A 16,567-nucleotide genomic window follows, 5' to 3' on the forward strand; every position below is an offset into this window, starting at 1 on the left:
TGTTTGCCCATTAGATACAGTTATGGTAAGTCGACAAAGAATAGGAGCTTTTGATCTACAAGTGCTCGAAGTATAACTATTACGATAAATTACACAGACAAATATTTTTATCTAGTTTATGGGTATGAATGAGATAATGTTTATCAAGGTATCCATTCATAATCTGTGAACAAACTTTCCGCTATTTCGGGTGAGGAAGTAACGGAGTAGTCGTAAACACATTACTCTTAAATTTTATTGTTGCAAGCAACGGAATTTTTTAATGTCTATTTTAATAACAAAATTGTGATTGGGTGCGTTTATAAAATAATCACGTGATTATAACTTTTTCGTTGCCTACGCATTATTAAAACTTGACATACCGTTTTTTAGCCGTTAATTTATTAATTTGACAATAAGAGGTTTGATCGATTATATCCCACTGATATTAAAAAAATATTAAAAATGCGAAAGTTTGTAAGTCTGTTTGTTTGCTTGTTAAGTAATCAAGTGTAAACCATTCAACCGAAAAATACCGGGTGCCTGGGTGTGACCTGTAATACGAGCAAAAAATTAAAACATAGATCGTCCTCATCAAACTAAATAACATTAGTTCAGCGACTTTTAAAAATAATGGAGTCTTTGAATTTTCCCTTTCTCATACAAATTAAATACTGCTATCAATGTACGCCATCCTAGGACACAACTGACGTTGCCTGTCACGCTACAAACATCAAGCATTTTGTTTTACATCGCTTCTAAAGTTAAAAATGTAATAAAAATTAAAAAAACTAATTATTTTAAAAAGTCGCTCTGAAAGTCTGACGAGTACGGTTTTAATTATTTGCTCGTATTACAGGCCACACCCGTATGAAATTTGGCACACAGATAGTTTGAGTCCCGGAGATAGACAAAGGATAGTTTTTATTCCGGAAACTTGCATACTTCTTGCGGGATAGCGATAGACGAATTCTGCGCGGACGGAGTCGCGGGTAACGACTAATGTTCATATAATGTTTCTATGGATTGATTCTATGACGGGTTAGTAATAGAATAAATAAAAATAAAACATATAATATTCATAACGTAACTATAACATGATTTTCCGGTTTTTCAAAACATAACATACGTTTGCTATAATGATCATAACGTACTTATAAAATACCATAATTTCATAACGTATGCTATGCTATAAAAACATTGAATATAACAATCAAATAATATAATATTCGCAATCTCTAAAAACCAAAATATATAACATTAATTTAAATCTTACAACGAAAAAGTAACGCTCAAAAATATAAACACCTGTGAATTCGAGACGAAATTTGTCGATTAATTTATTGCATTGTGTTATTCATTGTTTATTTTTATTTCAATTTTACTTTTCTCAAGCTTGGTTCAGTTCTGGCGCTTCGCCGGCTGCTGCCGCGGCACGCTCGCTTTGCTCGCTCGGCTCACGCGCTGTGGGGTCGCTGTTCTAAAATAACCTTACCTATTTTTCTGGTAGCAGGTCGTTTCTGTTGCCTTCGGGGGAATTTAAACTAACCTAACCTAAATTTCTGGTTTTCAAATTTACCTACCCGGTAATTTAAAAACCAGGTACATTATAAACTTGATATTATATCACATTAATTTTATATAAGAAGTTATTATGTATCATAAACGGTACTTATAAACAAGTACCTTATGTATATTATATTAAATTAAATTAGCCCATAAAAATGTTATTTCTTATGCAAGTATATAAAATAACCAATAACTGTTGTGTTGTGTTTTCTGTATCGCTTACTATTTCTGGTGTACAATCAAGAGTAATTGTATTGTATTGTATTGTACTAGTCGAACGTTAAACTTAATGAAATTAAAGTGTTTCATGTTATACGTTATGTTAATTATACATTATGAACGTGTACAATATGAATTATATCTAACGTTTTTGTATAACTTGAGATGCACACTTCTAGCACAGTTTCAAAATAACAGGTATTTACGTCAAAGTCAATAGATACGATAAAAAGTGTTAAAAGTGCTAGATTAGTGTCATGGAGACCTTTACACAAAGATTTATTTATTTATTTAGACTTAGAGTGGCTCAGAATTGAGACGTAGGGTGGGTACTTGTGAAAGCAATAGAGTCCTCCGTGACCGGCGTCGCTCGCCGTCGGTTGTACTTGTACCCCGAAATGTCGCCATTGACAAATCGTTGTTCCCGCCACGTATTCTTCATGCATCTAGAATATTTACCACGTTAAGAGTAGGCATTTATCAAAAATCTTTCACGGTCCAATCTGCAACTTTCATGACCGAAAATAAATCGCTATCATTTGAATTTTATCACCGAACGCACGAAGGAGTTCATTTAAAATTCCCTCTCGCGAAATGATGTTTCAATTTGTGGTTTCTATTTTATTCTGTAGGAAAGGTTTTTGACATGTTCCATTTAATTGTAAGTACGGATTGTTGTTTCGAATTTCAACATACGCTAATTGATTGTGGTATGTAGATAATTGTACTTTGTGAAATGGCAATTTAATTTAATTTGAAACTTGATACAAAATATTAAAAAACAGAATTAACCACAGTAAGCGCCTGGTAATTTACCTACTAACTTAATTTAAGTTTATCTACCATGTAATACATACGTGTGTTTAAACTTTTAATTACTTTTAGCTTTTCAGCGTTCCGTACACAAATGACGAACCCATCACTAAGCCCTTATGATCTGGTCATCCACACAATCGTGTATCTAGACGTATCTAAATTAAAAGTATAGTTTCTAGCTAAAAAGATTGAAAAGTAACAAATATTATAAAATAGTAGTACTCGTACGTAACCCTCTATGTCTGTGTTCAATTATTTTTACAGTAGTACCTACTGAAAATTCTCTATGCGAAAATCTAACTAATAGTACTTTTCGGATAGGATGGGTACGGTGACACATGTATTGTCATTAAGCAATTCAAGGGTTGTGACAATGTAAATTTGAATCGATTTATTGCGATTCTCGATTAAATATGCTAAGGGTGTGTAATCGATTTTGTTAGTGACAGTTTATATTTTTAACTAGTTTTTTCCTGCGGCTTCACCCGCGGTGCAAGTGTTTTTGCTTGCCTATCGGGATCTCACAAACCATGCGGTCTTCTTTGGCACTATATCAAAACTAATAAAGGTATTATTTATTTTAACAAAAACCTTAATAACAAAATTGAATAACAAAGTAACAGTTCAAAACATCAAACAATACGAAACACTCGATACAAAGACGCATTTATCGCTCTCGCACTAATTGACAGATGATGCGAGTCAAACGATTTGAAAAGATTGTGGAATCGATTCGGTCGATAAGCAGTCAAGCTCTATTGAAATAGAGTTCCGTTTTACGCGATGAAAGTTGACAAGATTAAAATTTATCTTTTTAGTTTTAAAACATAATAATAATATTTTTGAGTGATTTTTGTTTATTATTACGAAATCTTTTAAACTATAGAGATATATATTTTTTTGTTCTTTCGGGAAGTATATTTTTTTATAAATTATTGGCCTGAAACGTTCATGGCTTGGAATGGCAAAAAATCAAGTGTCACCGTACCCATCCTATCCGAAAAGTACTATAATTTGTTTTTTTGAGAAAGTGCAAATATAACTTTGATTACTCTTCCTTGATGCCAGCAAACAGAGTTAGCTTGTCTTGTAATTTTCCCCTCTACAGTCTATTATAGATAGTTGGGCCAATCAACTATTTTACCGACACTTTGGGCCTCTCCTGCGTTACCAAAATTGACTCTGGCGTTACCAAAAAATCGTACTTCCAACAAGATATTTCACGGTTTAATAGGTTGAACTTACGTAGGATGGCATGTATTCATGTACACCATCTATTTTATCGCAGAAAAAACATGTTTACTTACAAAAATCTGCAATTGTTTGAAAAATGTCGCGGACAGATTAGTGTCGGTAAAAAAGTTGATTGGCCCAGTTACTCGTATTAACTTTGTTTGCTGTTCACACGTTTTTCTTAACTTCGACTTTAAGAGCCTTAAAATTTGAACTTTGTTCCGAAATAGTTCCTTTATCCTTTCTGAATTAGACAAAATTAGTGAACCAAATCATCAGAGACCGAGCGGGGACTTCCAACAAGCATGCGACGCATTTTCGTACTGTTAACAGGAAACTCATACTATGTTCATAGAAAATACAATTTGATGTACCAACATTTTCTTTAGATTCGAGACCATTACTGCTGTTCGTAGCCAGCGAGTCAGACCATCGGTAATTGGAGCGGTCATGTACAATGTAAAATGTGGTCGGTCGTTGCTGATTGTGGGTGTGAAACTCCCAAGGTTTCGTAGTAGCGAGGCCGAAGTGGAAACACTAAGTCAGTAGTCAGTACGGCGGCAACGCTGCTTTACGGACAACGTGTTCTCGACTCTCGAGCAGTTTCCTGCCGATATTACGCGATTTTCGCGCGCATTTCGAATTTTGAAATTGAATGCGCGATGATTTTTTAATGTGTTACAGATTGTTGTAAAGTACTGAAAGTCGGAGTGAGGTGTAAGTACAGTGGTTACAGTGAAATAGTTTTATTACAATAGTTTATCATAGTGTTAGTTACAGTGACTACGAACTGTCCAGACATCGCTGTGTTCATGGAGATTTATCTGCTATAAAGGTACGTTGTTACAGCCGATTTACGTAACTTTAAGGCATGATCCTTAGCAGGCTTCGTAAACGATTTCTTACGTCTGAAATTCATGAATGACGAAGACAAAGCGTTGAAATATTTAAAAAGTCCCCAAGTCATTTTAGCGGCAGGTGGCGACCGCAATTTATAAAACATTAAAGTGAGGACGCCGATAAAAAGTTATTTAACTATTGTTGGAAAAGAATGGGCGTTAAAATAATTGTAATTTACGAGACATCAATGGCACCCAATGGGAGGCTTCGCTTCAACGAACATATAATACCAACTTAAGGAATTTTCTTCGGTTTAATAAGACGAAACAAAAACTCAAATAGGTTGAGAGTTTTCTCTGTTGATATAAGAATAAATTTTATGTTATGTATAACTGTTTATTGCACATAAAACATGTGAAATTAACAAATAACTTACAGGGATCTTATCCAGTAGTATTATCATTAGTAAATAAACGTGTCATCACTAATTTAGTAGGTAAGTACGGATAAACAAAATTTTTTATCTGTTTGTCTAGTTTCCAAATTGCTTTAGCCGAATAGCCTAGAACAATTGTCATAAAAATGAGCCTAGAAAACATCATCCTCCCAAACTAGCTAATACTTAAAACGAATTCGATAACTAGATTTTTACTTCGCCAAATGATCATTCGTCTGTCTGACCTTGAATACAGTTAAATCATGGAATTACAAAAAACAACATTCGCGTTCGAGTGCGATGGTTCAAGGTGTACGTTGTGTCACTCTAATGCAAAGTGACTCAGTCGATGTACAGCTACATATGGTCATCTCACCGTTGCCGCGTCTTAGCGGACTATCATGTAGGTGCTAAACGATATAAGTTACTTAGCTCCGGCAAAAACATAGGTAAGGAAGTGTTGCATAAAGTTTTGTAGTAGTATGGTAAAACTACAAATCGATGTGAATAGAAACAACTTAACATCAAATTAAGCTATCATGTATCCGTATCCACCTGAACAATTGATAGGAGAAACGTCTTTTTCTTGTTCTGAGAGAAGGCCTGTGCCCAGCAGTGGGACGTATATAGGCTGGGATGAAATGATGATGATGATGAGTTTGTTAATCCTACTAATATTATAAATGTGAAAGTTTGTGAGTGAGTGAGTGAGTTTGCGAGTGAGTATGAATAATCATTTTCTTTACGTTAATTAATAAAATAAACCTACCCAACGTTTGGATTGATAAGACCTGAAACCCAGTGCCTCTGCAGAAAAATATCAGTGTCCAGCCATTACCTACTCGTACAACACCATCCATTTATAAATGCGAAAGTGTGTGCGTTTGTGTATTTGTATGTTTGTCGGTCTTTCACGTCGAAACGGAGCGACGGATCGACATGATTTTTGGCATAGAGATAGTTTGTGGGCCAGAGAGTAACATAAGCTACTTTTTATCCCGGAAAAATGCACAGTACCCGAGGGAACAGCGCGCGATAACCGAATCCCACGCGGACGAAGCCGCGGGCAAAAGCTACTACATGAATAAATTAATAAGAATGCATGAAATTTTAGACTCATTAAAAAGTTGTAAAAGCGCTTTCGACATCACTGCGGAGCAAAGGGTCGGCAGCCATCTCTCTCATGAACTAACCTCGCTATTCAGCGAGGGTTATCAAGCGCTCTTTTGGGCATCATGCCATGGGGCTGATGGGGCCATTTGTAGATTTAATTTAACTTAGTTTTGCAACTACTTTTTATTTTCGTATGTTATCGTTTCATTTAATTAGTTTCTTGATTTAGTAGCTATATTAATAGTAACTATTTCATTGTTGTAGGTACATTAAAACAATGTACTTACCTGAGTAATTTTTTTAAAGCGTAATTTTTTTCGAAGAGATGCTTGTTTTAATATGCTTTCAAACTAATAAGTCAAATAAATAAAAAAGTTGCGCTTAACCTAGATTTGAACTCTTGACTTAACGTTGATGACAGAGCTATTGAATATATAAATACCAAAGCACGTAAAATTTCACAAAAAATATTATAATTACTTTACAATATATAGGTAGAGTCATTCACGATGACGCGTGCCGTGATTCTTATCACAATGTTATTAATGTCTAATTTTGACAAATTCACGCGTCTTCGTGGATGGCACTAGCTATATATGTTTAAAGTATATAAAATCAAAAATATTATAGTTGTAATAAATAATAATCAAAATTCGTAAAGCACGTTTTTCATAATGGTCACAGTTTTTCCTAGATTCGCCCCCACATGGCAAAATTCGTCAAAGTGGTTCGAGCCGTTTCCAAAATCCCCGATATGAATAAATATACAACAACTGCCCTTTTAAAGATATACGTTTATAGTTTTAATATAGTTTACGTAGAGACAGTATGTTTTGTTTACTATTAGAATATCATAAATAAATAAAATAAATAAATATCATGGGACACTTGACACCAATTGACCTAGTCCCAAACTAAGCAAAGCTTGTACTATTGACACTAGGCAACGGATATACATACTTATATAGATAAATACATACTTAAATACATATTAAACATCCAAGACCCGAGAACAAACATTCGTATTATTCATACAAATATCTGCAATGGCCGGGATTCGAACCCGGGACCTCAAGCTTCGTAGCCAGGTTCTCTAACCACTTCCGGTCGTCAATCATAATATGCACAATTGGTTTATATCGGTTTGTCTCGGTTTGGCCATACCAGATGATATGACCCACGTCATGCCGTTGGCAACCTGATGAAGCATTGTAAATCAACTCCGCTTTGAATTCATGTAAAATGCATGCTCTACCAAAGCCAACATGAAAATGGTGACTGGATTTATGAAATGCTCTATAAATTGTCTGTGCCACTGAAACAAACACGTAAACGCATAAAATTTTATGACAGATAGTGCTGTGAATAAAATGGGAGATAGATGAGGCATGAGATTTATTTAGCAAAGTATGATATACTCAAATAAACCATCGTGTAGCAAATAAATAGTCAAAGGCTTTAGCTACTGAAAAATAGGTCACACAATCAACCTAACAATTTACAATAAAGCCCTCATTAACCTCTGACAAAACTAAAATTTATAGTAAAAAAAAAAAAAAATCTGCCTTCATACTGTAAAAAACTAAAATATATATTTTTTTATATCACCACCGCCCATAGACACTTGTAACACCAGTGGGATTGCAGATGCGTTGCCAACCTAGAGAAAAAAATGTAAAGAAAATGTAATTTTTCTGATGTAAATTCTTTAGGCAGTAGTAAATATCGATTGTGATAGATCTATTGCATACGTACTCTATATCTTACATACATCTATACATATGGCAAACTTTACAATAGAAAGAAGTATATACATGCTACATACACTCGTTAAATTTATAACACCACGCTGTTTACATTGGGGATTAAAAGAAACTCTAAAGATAGGATTAAGGGAAATATATGTATATGACTCTTGCAGTTACCTCCCTCATTTAAACCTTAATGGTAAACCATGAGGAAGTCCCATCGCAATTTTCAACTTCTTTTCGTGTCAGATAATCTTTTACCTGAAGTTAAAAGAGTTAAGCTTTAAACAGGTAAATTAGGTGTGGCTATGAAATAGACCGTAAAAGCGAAAAGAATATCAATAAAAAATCTAGTTTCATTGGCAACCGAATAACCTTGCGATTAGCGTTACCGACTGTAAAGCTACACAGATCCTGTCAAATCCCGGTAGAGACAGACTTTATATTATTATGATGAATGAAATAGGTAGGAAAGTTTGTACTTTAGACGACCAGATGGCCTAGTGGTTAGAGAACCTGACTACGAAGCTTGAGGTCCCGGGTTCGATTCCCGTGTCGGGGCAGATATTTGTATGAAAAATACGAATGTTTGTTCTCGGGTCTTGGGTGCTTAATATGTATTTAAGTATGTATCTATATCTATATAATTATATTTATCCGTTGCTTAGTACCCATAACACAAGCTTTGCTAAGCTTACTTTGGGACTAGGTCAATTGGTGTGAATTGTCCCGTGATATTTATTTATTTATTTATTTATTTACTTACCTGAGTCACGCGCGGTTCTTTACATTGCAGTATGTGTTTATCTATATATCAGTACCTACGGATATTCCTTACCTAGTAGAGTCAAAGAAACTGAATTGTGAACCAGGAGGGACCCTTCGTGCTACTACCATGAGTTTACAGTGACCGTACTTGATAGCGACGGCGTAAATTATTTGTAGAGGCGCTGTACAATTCTCAATACAAATAATTTACGCCGTCGCTATCGAGTACGGTCAATGTAAACTCATGGTAGTGGTACAGTCCATACACCTGCCAAGGAAATCATAGCGAAATTGATAACGAGAAAGTCCCACCCAGGTATTCGGTTTTCTGGACTGTACGCATAGTCTCATCTCTATTTATTTTGTAGCTAAACCAACAAGTGCAAATCATGTCATCATTGCTAATTACTTATTTTTCTATTATCTTTTACCCTCGGTTTCTCCAATGTTAATACCTTCACGAAAAAGATTACGGTGTAAGACGCCATCTATTGATTGGAGACGTAGTTAACATGTCAACTTGAAAGCTGAGGTATATTCATTATATCCCACGGAAACTTATCACTGGGGTGTGAGGTACCTTATATCTCAATTAAAATCTTTGTAATATTTAAGACAACCTTTATGCTCCTAGTGGGATAGCCAATTAAATTATACCCCTAAAAATACGACCTGAATATTTGTACATGTCTTCTAGTTCTAGCCGACCAACAACTCGTTACCTACCAACCCCACATATTATGAGGCTGGTTGATACCGCCCGATAAAGATGATTTGCGCGACAAGGGATAATCAATAATGTAGCTTCTAGAGAGAGAAACATTTATTTACACATATTATTATTCGATACACATAAAAATACATTAGTTGGAAAGAATAAAAATAACATCGAATAGTATAAAGTGTACCCCACTCAGCATAATGTTACGGCAAGCCGCAACGCTGTCTTTCAGTGGGACCCATTTAAAAACTAAAACATAATGAAGAACATACAACACACTACGAGTATGACGGCACGAACGCCAGCGGAAAGCAGTTCGCAAATAAACTTTCAATCCGGAAGCATATTTGGCAACACTCGATCAGTTTAACCTGTCCTCTCCCAGAGGCACAAATTTGTGCCCAAATTCCTTTGATCCTGTTATCCTGGGAGATGACAGATTAACCATTTTCGAAACAGTTAAACCTCAACAAGTCCGACCAGGATTGTAGTGTAATATTTACAATAATTTCAATAATTAATGATATTCTGATGCATTACAATAACTCTCGATAAACTATAAAAACAGTGCAAAAATAAAAGAAACATTCCTGATGAAAGACTGGGTTGGAACACAGCCCGGCCCATTGCAAACACGTTCACGATAAGTGAAGTGAAGGTACCGTCATTCTTTGCAAAAACAATTCAAAAACATGTGCGTAGTGACTGATAGTGTTACTCAGTCAGATTATTGGAGCAAGGTAAGTAGAAATATATGCCAAATCAAAATTGTATCCAGTGCCAGAAAGTAATTACGTCTTCGACATATCTCTATGCTCGTACGTTCCTGGGTAGTACTGTCCTTTTAATCAACGTCTTCACGGGCCAGGGATTACCGCACATTAACGGGATGCTCGCGGAGCATTGCGTGGAAGGGAACTTGGGAAATTATTTCATTAGCCTTGATGTGCTTTGATATTTGATGTGGACGAGGTTCTTACGGTGTAGTCTTAATTTTATTCTAAGTTAGGTACATGTAATGAAAGAGATAGACTAGTTTGATGCGTATTTAAATAAATAAATAAATATCATGGGACACCTGACAACAATTAAAATAAAACAAAAATTGAAAACAATTTTTTTTATTGAAAACAGTTCTTAAAAAGTTGTCAATTCTTTCAATGGAAACTAGTTAGGCAAGTTGGTACCCTATTAGTCCAGTGTCTTAAAAAAGTCTCATCATTAGGTTGATATATTGGGTACGTATTTTTTCTTTTGTCAATTAAACAAAAAAACCGGCCAAGAGCGTGTCGGACACGCCCGAAATAGGGTTCCATAGCCATTACGAAAAAAAGAAATATTTTACGAAGGATTTCGTATTTTATACGGAATCTTCCAAGTTTAGGTATGTTTTATACCTTAGGCTGCTATTTACTCTACTACTAATAATTCTCAAGCAAACTTAGCCGTTATAGTTTTTCTTGAAGGTTTAATATACTAACTACCATCCTGATTTTTTTCAAATTTTTCCACCGGTTTAGATTTTAGAGGGGGGGGGGGACGCTCGGTTTTAATGAAAATGTGCACTTTAAAGTTGAATATTTCGTAAACAAATCACTAAATCGGAAAATCGTCTTAGCAAATCCCTAATGGTTTTAATACCTATCTAACGATACCCCACACTATAGGGTTGGATGAGAAAAAAAAATTCCACCCCCACTACGATTATGGGAGGTACCACAATTTTTTTTTTAATTTTTTATTGTACCACTGTCGGCATAGTTTAAATATACATTCGTGTAAAATTACAGCTTTCTAGCATTAATAGTCCCTGAGCAAAGCCGCGGACGGACAGACAGACAGACAGATAGATATGGCGAAACTATAAGGGTTCCGTTTTTGCCATTTTGCCCTAAAAAATGATAAAGATATAGGCAAAGTTCCGCGTCACGTCACGCCGTGCGATACATTTAGCAGGGCATGATGGCACGGCGGGACCCCACTAACATTTGACGCGGTTCACCGTTGTCATTTGTTGTTTGATTGATAAAAAAATACATGTTCATTATTTTTTTATAATGTTTTGCACAAAAAACTGCCCATTTAAAGTCCAACTTCTCTGAGTAGGTAATCCACGTTTTAAAAGTCATTTTATTATAAAGTAGGTATTATAATACCTGCACAAATGTAAGATGTATGACTAATAATAATAAATAAGTAACAACGTTAATCATCATCTAGAAGCATGATTCATAAAATATCAAACGTTTTTCCAGGAACATGGATCTTTATAATGGCTAAACTCTATTCCTTAAGTTCGCAATAAATGAATATCAATAAATTTCGTTGACTATTCGCAGAATGTCGCATTCTGATTGTCTATATTGAGTAGCAATATATGGCAATACCAGTTCCAGTTCGCAATAATGTTCAGAATATGGTTTTCCTAGAAAATATCCGCTAAAATGCAGCTGCGGCTCTAAACAAACGCGAAAACTTAACTCGAAATTAGATTAGAATTTTTGTTCGCTAAATTTTGACTTTCAAGTAGAACAGAGCTGGCGCAAGCATTTACATAGTAAGGAGCATGTATAATGTGAGTGGAAGTTGGGTGAAGGCGGCTTGTTCGTCCAGTTTCGGGGGTGTTATTCTGTTGGGCTCCGCTGGCAACCTTGCGCGGGCGTGGTTTGAACGTAAATTATCTGGAAGGGATTTCAGATACTGTTTTATTTCAGGGCAATACTGATACTTGAATAAGGCGTGATAACTAAATCACTTCCTTGTTGGCAAAGGGGAAAGACTCGCACTGGGGATCCGCTAACGTTACGGTCATAACCTAATTCTTTTCTAATTCATGTTGCACTGCTGGGCCTGGGCCTTCTCTCAGAGTTAGAGGACGTGGATTGTAGTTCCCACATGGGTTCAGTTCAGACACATAATTATACCACTGAACTATTTTGCATCTTCTTTTAGGGTGCACAACAAATTAAGAGGAAACCTTCCAAGGAACAATCCTTGACCGAAAGGCTCATGGTAAATTTCGAATCCGATTTAGAACCCATCACTATCTGCTTGAGGGTAGTAGACCACTCTTGTCAAAGCGACATATAAACATAAGTAGGTACGTACATGTAAAACAATAATTGTCATGTCATGTCGGGCATAGCTACCTAGGTAGAAATGCGTGAAAGGATTCATCATGGGTACTGCACAGATTGACATGTCGTCATTTTATAGTTAAAAGCTACGGGACCTAGACTAAAATATATAACCTAACCAACAAACAGTTGGAAAACCCCCGACTTTGTCACTTCAAAGTTCAATATCTCAAAAACGGCTGAACCGATTTTGATAAAACACGTCTAAGAACCATCGCTAGAAAACCTGCTTTTTAACAAAAAACGCATTCAAATCGGACCACCTGTTTAAAAGCTACGGTGCCACAGACACACAGACGCACATAGCGGTCAAACTTATAGCACCCCTCTTTTTACGTCGGGGGTTAATAAATAGTATATTTTTTATCGAGGGACTAAAATAAGGCAATGTATACCCGAGGTGGTTAGCCTCCTGTCTTTTTATCCGAGGGTTTATATTGACTTTTAGTCTCGAGATGAAATAGTAGATTGATAACCAAGGGTGGAAAGTGACCCATTTCACCTGAGATATTTCTGGCGCTCGAACGAAGTGAGAGCGCCAATAGTTCGAGGGGAAACGGGTAATTTCACCCGAGTTAAACACTCTACTTTTCATTTCGACTGTGAGGAAAGTAAAATAGTACAAAAAATAAGAATAACATTCAATTAAATTTCAGTATTCAGTAAATTAAATTTACTTATATCCAACCTCCAAGTACCTTTTCGACCTGGCCTAGTTTATATTTATAGTTTATATTTATAGAGTTTATTTAAGTCATCATCATCATCATCATCCCAGCCTATATACGTCCCACTGCTTGGCACAGCCCTCCTCTCAGAACAAGAGGGCTTGGGCCATAGTTCCCACGCGGGCCCAGTGCAGATTGGGAACTTCACACACACCATTGAATTGCTTCGCAGATTTGTGCAGGTTTTCTCACGATGTTTTCCTTTTACCGCAAAGCTCGTGGTAAATTTCAAATGTAATTCCGCACATGAATTTCGAAAAACTCAGAGGTGCGAGCCGGGGTTTGAACCCACGACCCTCTGCTTGAGAGGCGATAGGTCAAACCACTAGGCCACCACGGCTTTTTATATCAAGTCATTTTTTATTTAAGTCACTCGAAGTAAATTAAAAAATTAATTACTTTTACTCCCTAGGGACTAAAGTACCTACTCACTTTACTTCCGCCTCGCAAGGCTATACTGACCTACTTTTAGAGCATGAGAAGTAAAAAAAAATTAAACCTCTGTCCAGTTCCTACTCTTTTAGAGATAGAAACAAATTCCTTTTAGTTCATAGTTCATTTATGTCTTAGACTACTGAACTTAAATAAAAAGACAAGCTGATCTAATCCCCGTGGCCATGTCCATAGGTTTTACATCATTGCAATGCTTCTTTGTTTCTTTGTTGTTTCTTTGCTTTACTTGAATGGAAAATGAACGTGAATTCTTTGTAGAACTTTACTTTTGCCATCCTGTTTTAGTTTAAGATTACGGACGTGACAGGACTATTTTTGGCGGAAAAGTTTTCTATTGTTTTTTTATTAAGTTTTCGATTTCGAGTGGGGACCTGTTTAGCGTCATGTATGTCTTTATTTGTTCTATGTTTGTTCCTATGTTTGTTTTTTATGGCGTTAAATAAATGTATTTTCTTTCTTTCTTTATATCGTCACGCGGGTAGTTATTCTTGTTGGAAATTTACTAACTAAAATTGCAAAACAAAGTCTATAGAGAATTCGTTTAAGTGCAGCAAACGTTTAATGTGTTACTTTGGCTCACTTGTGTTGTTGTTGTTTTTTAAAATATGTTTTCTATATATAGGCTCGGGCCACACGCAGTGTAGGTTACGATATTTTTGACGTCGACTTTACCTACTGTATGTCTAAATAGCTTTATCGTCCTTGACAAACGAATCCCTATAATATTTCACGCCCTCATACTCACAGGTACCTATGTGTTTTAGATGCTGACTGTGCCTAAATGTATTATTTCTATTAATTTAATTTTCGTATCCACGTTTAATTTATTCATAGTTTGCGCTTATCCTAGTGGTGTGTAGTAAATACTTAATTAATCCTGGGAATAATTTAGGTCGTCAATGCCAAGGTTAACCAGTTAACCACAAGGTTTACTTCCAGGCATTAACCTAGCGTTATTCCGACTACCTAAGTTAACACCTGACGGTACCCCCCCCCCACAATTTACCAGAGATCAATTTACGCTTGATGTTAACCCGTGATATTGAAGTATTACGCCTCACTACCTTCAAATTACGTATTCATATGATGCCTGAGTTACACACAGTTTACAATACAATACAATACAATAACTATTTATTACACACCAACACAGTAAGCAGTACAGAAAACACAGGTATATACATAGAGAGTTTAGTTAAAAAACAAACTTAATAACTATTATACACTAGCAGTTTCCCGCGACTCCGTCCGCGTGGAATTCGGTTATCGCGCGCTGTTCCCTCGGGAACTGTCCATTTTTACGGGGTAAAAAGTAGCCAATGTCACTCTCTGGCCCATATACTATCTCTGTGCCAAAAATTACTTCGATCCGTATCTTTTTTCGAAGTGAAAGACGGACAAACATACAAACACACACACTTTCGCATTTATAATATTAGTATTGATCAGTTAGTGGGATGGGATGTGTGTAAAATTGTAGTAAAAATAAGCCGTGGTGGCCTTGTGGCTAGTGGCACAAAACACAGATAGTTCAGAAGTCAAACTCCATACAAGTGCGCTCGAGCAACGCACACATAGACACTGCTCACGGACACGGTATCTCGGGCCGTTTGGGACCAGTGCGAGCGCGAATGCCATCCGCTTGAGACACGCGTCTGTGAACCTTTTTTGTACAATAATGGAACAACAAAAAAAAATTATTATAACTGTTCAGTGGACGGTTGTTTAAATTAAATAATCGTGAATTTCGCCAAAAACGAAATCATCGCAAGATATTTTCTGTGACAAATTTATAATATAACAATGACATTAAACTTAAAATATTTTAGTTAGTAATTTATTTTTCCATTCTTCCCGTTTCATTCTCAACAATAAATCAACAACTAGATAAGAGTGCGACTACCACGATAGTTTTTTGGTGCATAAGCCATAGTTGACAACCTTAGAGCGACCGCCGAGCGTAGGTATGAAAAGTGAAGTACATACAGGAGATTGACTTATGAACTATCTGTATTTTGTGCTAGTGGTTTCTCATTTCTATGGTCTCTCAAGCAGACTGTCGTGGGTTCAATCCTGAGTTCACCTCTCGAGTTTTTTGAAATTCAAGTGCGTTACAATCAAAATTTACCACGAGCTTTGCGGTGAAGGAAAAAGCAAAACAAGCAAGCATGCAAGGCAACTGAAGGAAAAGGCAATTCAATGATGTGTGTGAAATTCCCAATCCGCACTGGGCCCGCATGGGAACTACTGCCGAAGCTCTCTCACTGTGTAGGGAGGTTTGTCCAGCAGTGGGATGCATAGGCTGGAAGAATAATGATGAAATAAAAAAGATATAAGGTCTATGTGTAATGCTGTACAATTAAATGCACTGCATTCCTGTCAAAGTCATTAGTAACCAGAATGAGTCCACGAGGCAATATCTGCTATATACGTATGTAGTCTATACTCGTATGAGAGCTAATGCTGTAACGCTGCCGTTGCATTCGTCATTGATAAATGATGTTTGAAACTCTCAATGCAATGAAGCTCCCCGTGCTGTGACATCTCATCTGGGTTCGACTGGCCATCAATATAGATTTGATTTCGAACAGGGTTCTAAGATTGATCTAATTTGATCGGGTTACGGGATAGCATTACTTTCGCGTGGTCTATCATGGATTCAAAGGTTTTGGTTGTAAACCACGCGTATTGATATTGGTTTAGGGGCTGTTTCACCATCCATTGATTAGTGTTAACTGGCGGTTAGGTGTGATGCCGTCTCTATTTGTTTTGTTGGAATAGACGGAGACGGCATCACATTTAACCGT

General features: G+C 36.3%; 1 protein-coding gene across 2 annotated transcripts in view; it reads left to right on the forward strand.

Moving 5' to 3' along the window:
- The first annotated feature begins 4,376 nt into the window (after positions 1–4,376).
- Positions 4,377–16,567, forward strand: part of LOC141445272 (CD151 antigen-like) — a 244,735-nt gene continuing 232,544 nt past the window's right edge. For both annotated transcript variants that reach the window (XM_074111067.1, XM_074111068.1), the window contains exon 1: positions 4,377–4,651. The gene's annotated coding sequence lies outside the window, so the exon portion shown is untranslated. The remainder of the gene's footprint in view (positions 4,652–16,567) is intronic.

The sequence above is a fragment of the Choristoneura fumiferana genome, chromosome 2 (assembly GCF_025370935.1).
Source record: "Choristoneura fumiferana chromosome 2, NRCan_CFum_1, whole genome shotgun sequence".
Classification (NCBI taxonomy): Eukaryota; Metazoa; Arthropoda; class Insecta; order Lepidoptera; family Tortricidae; genus Choristoneura; species Choristoneura fumiferana.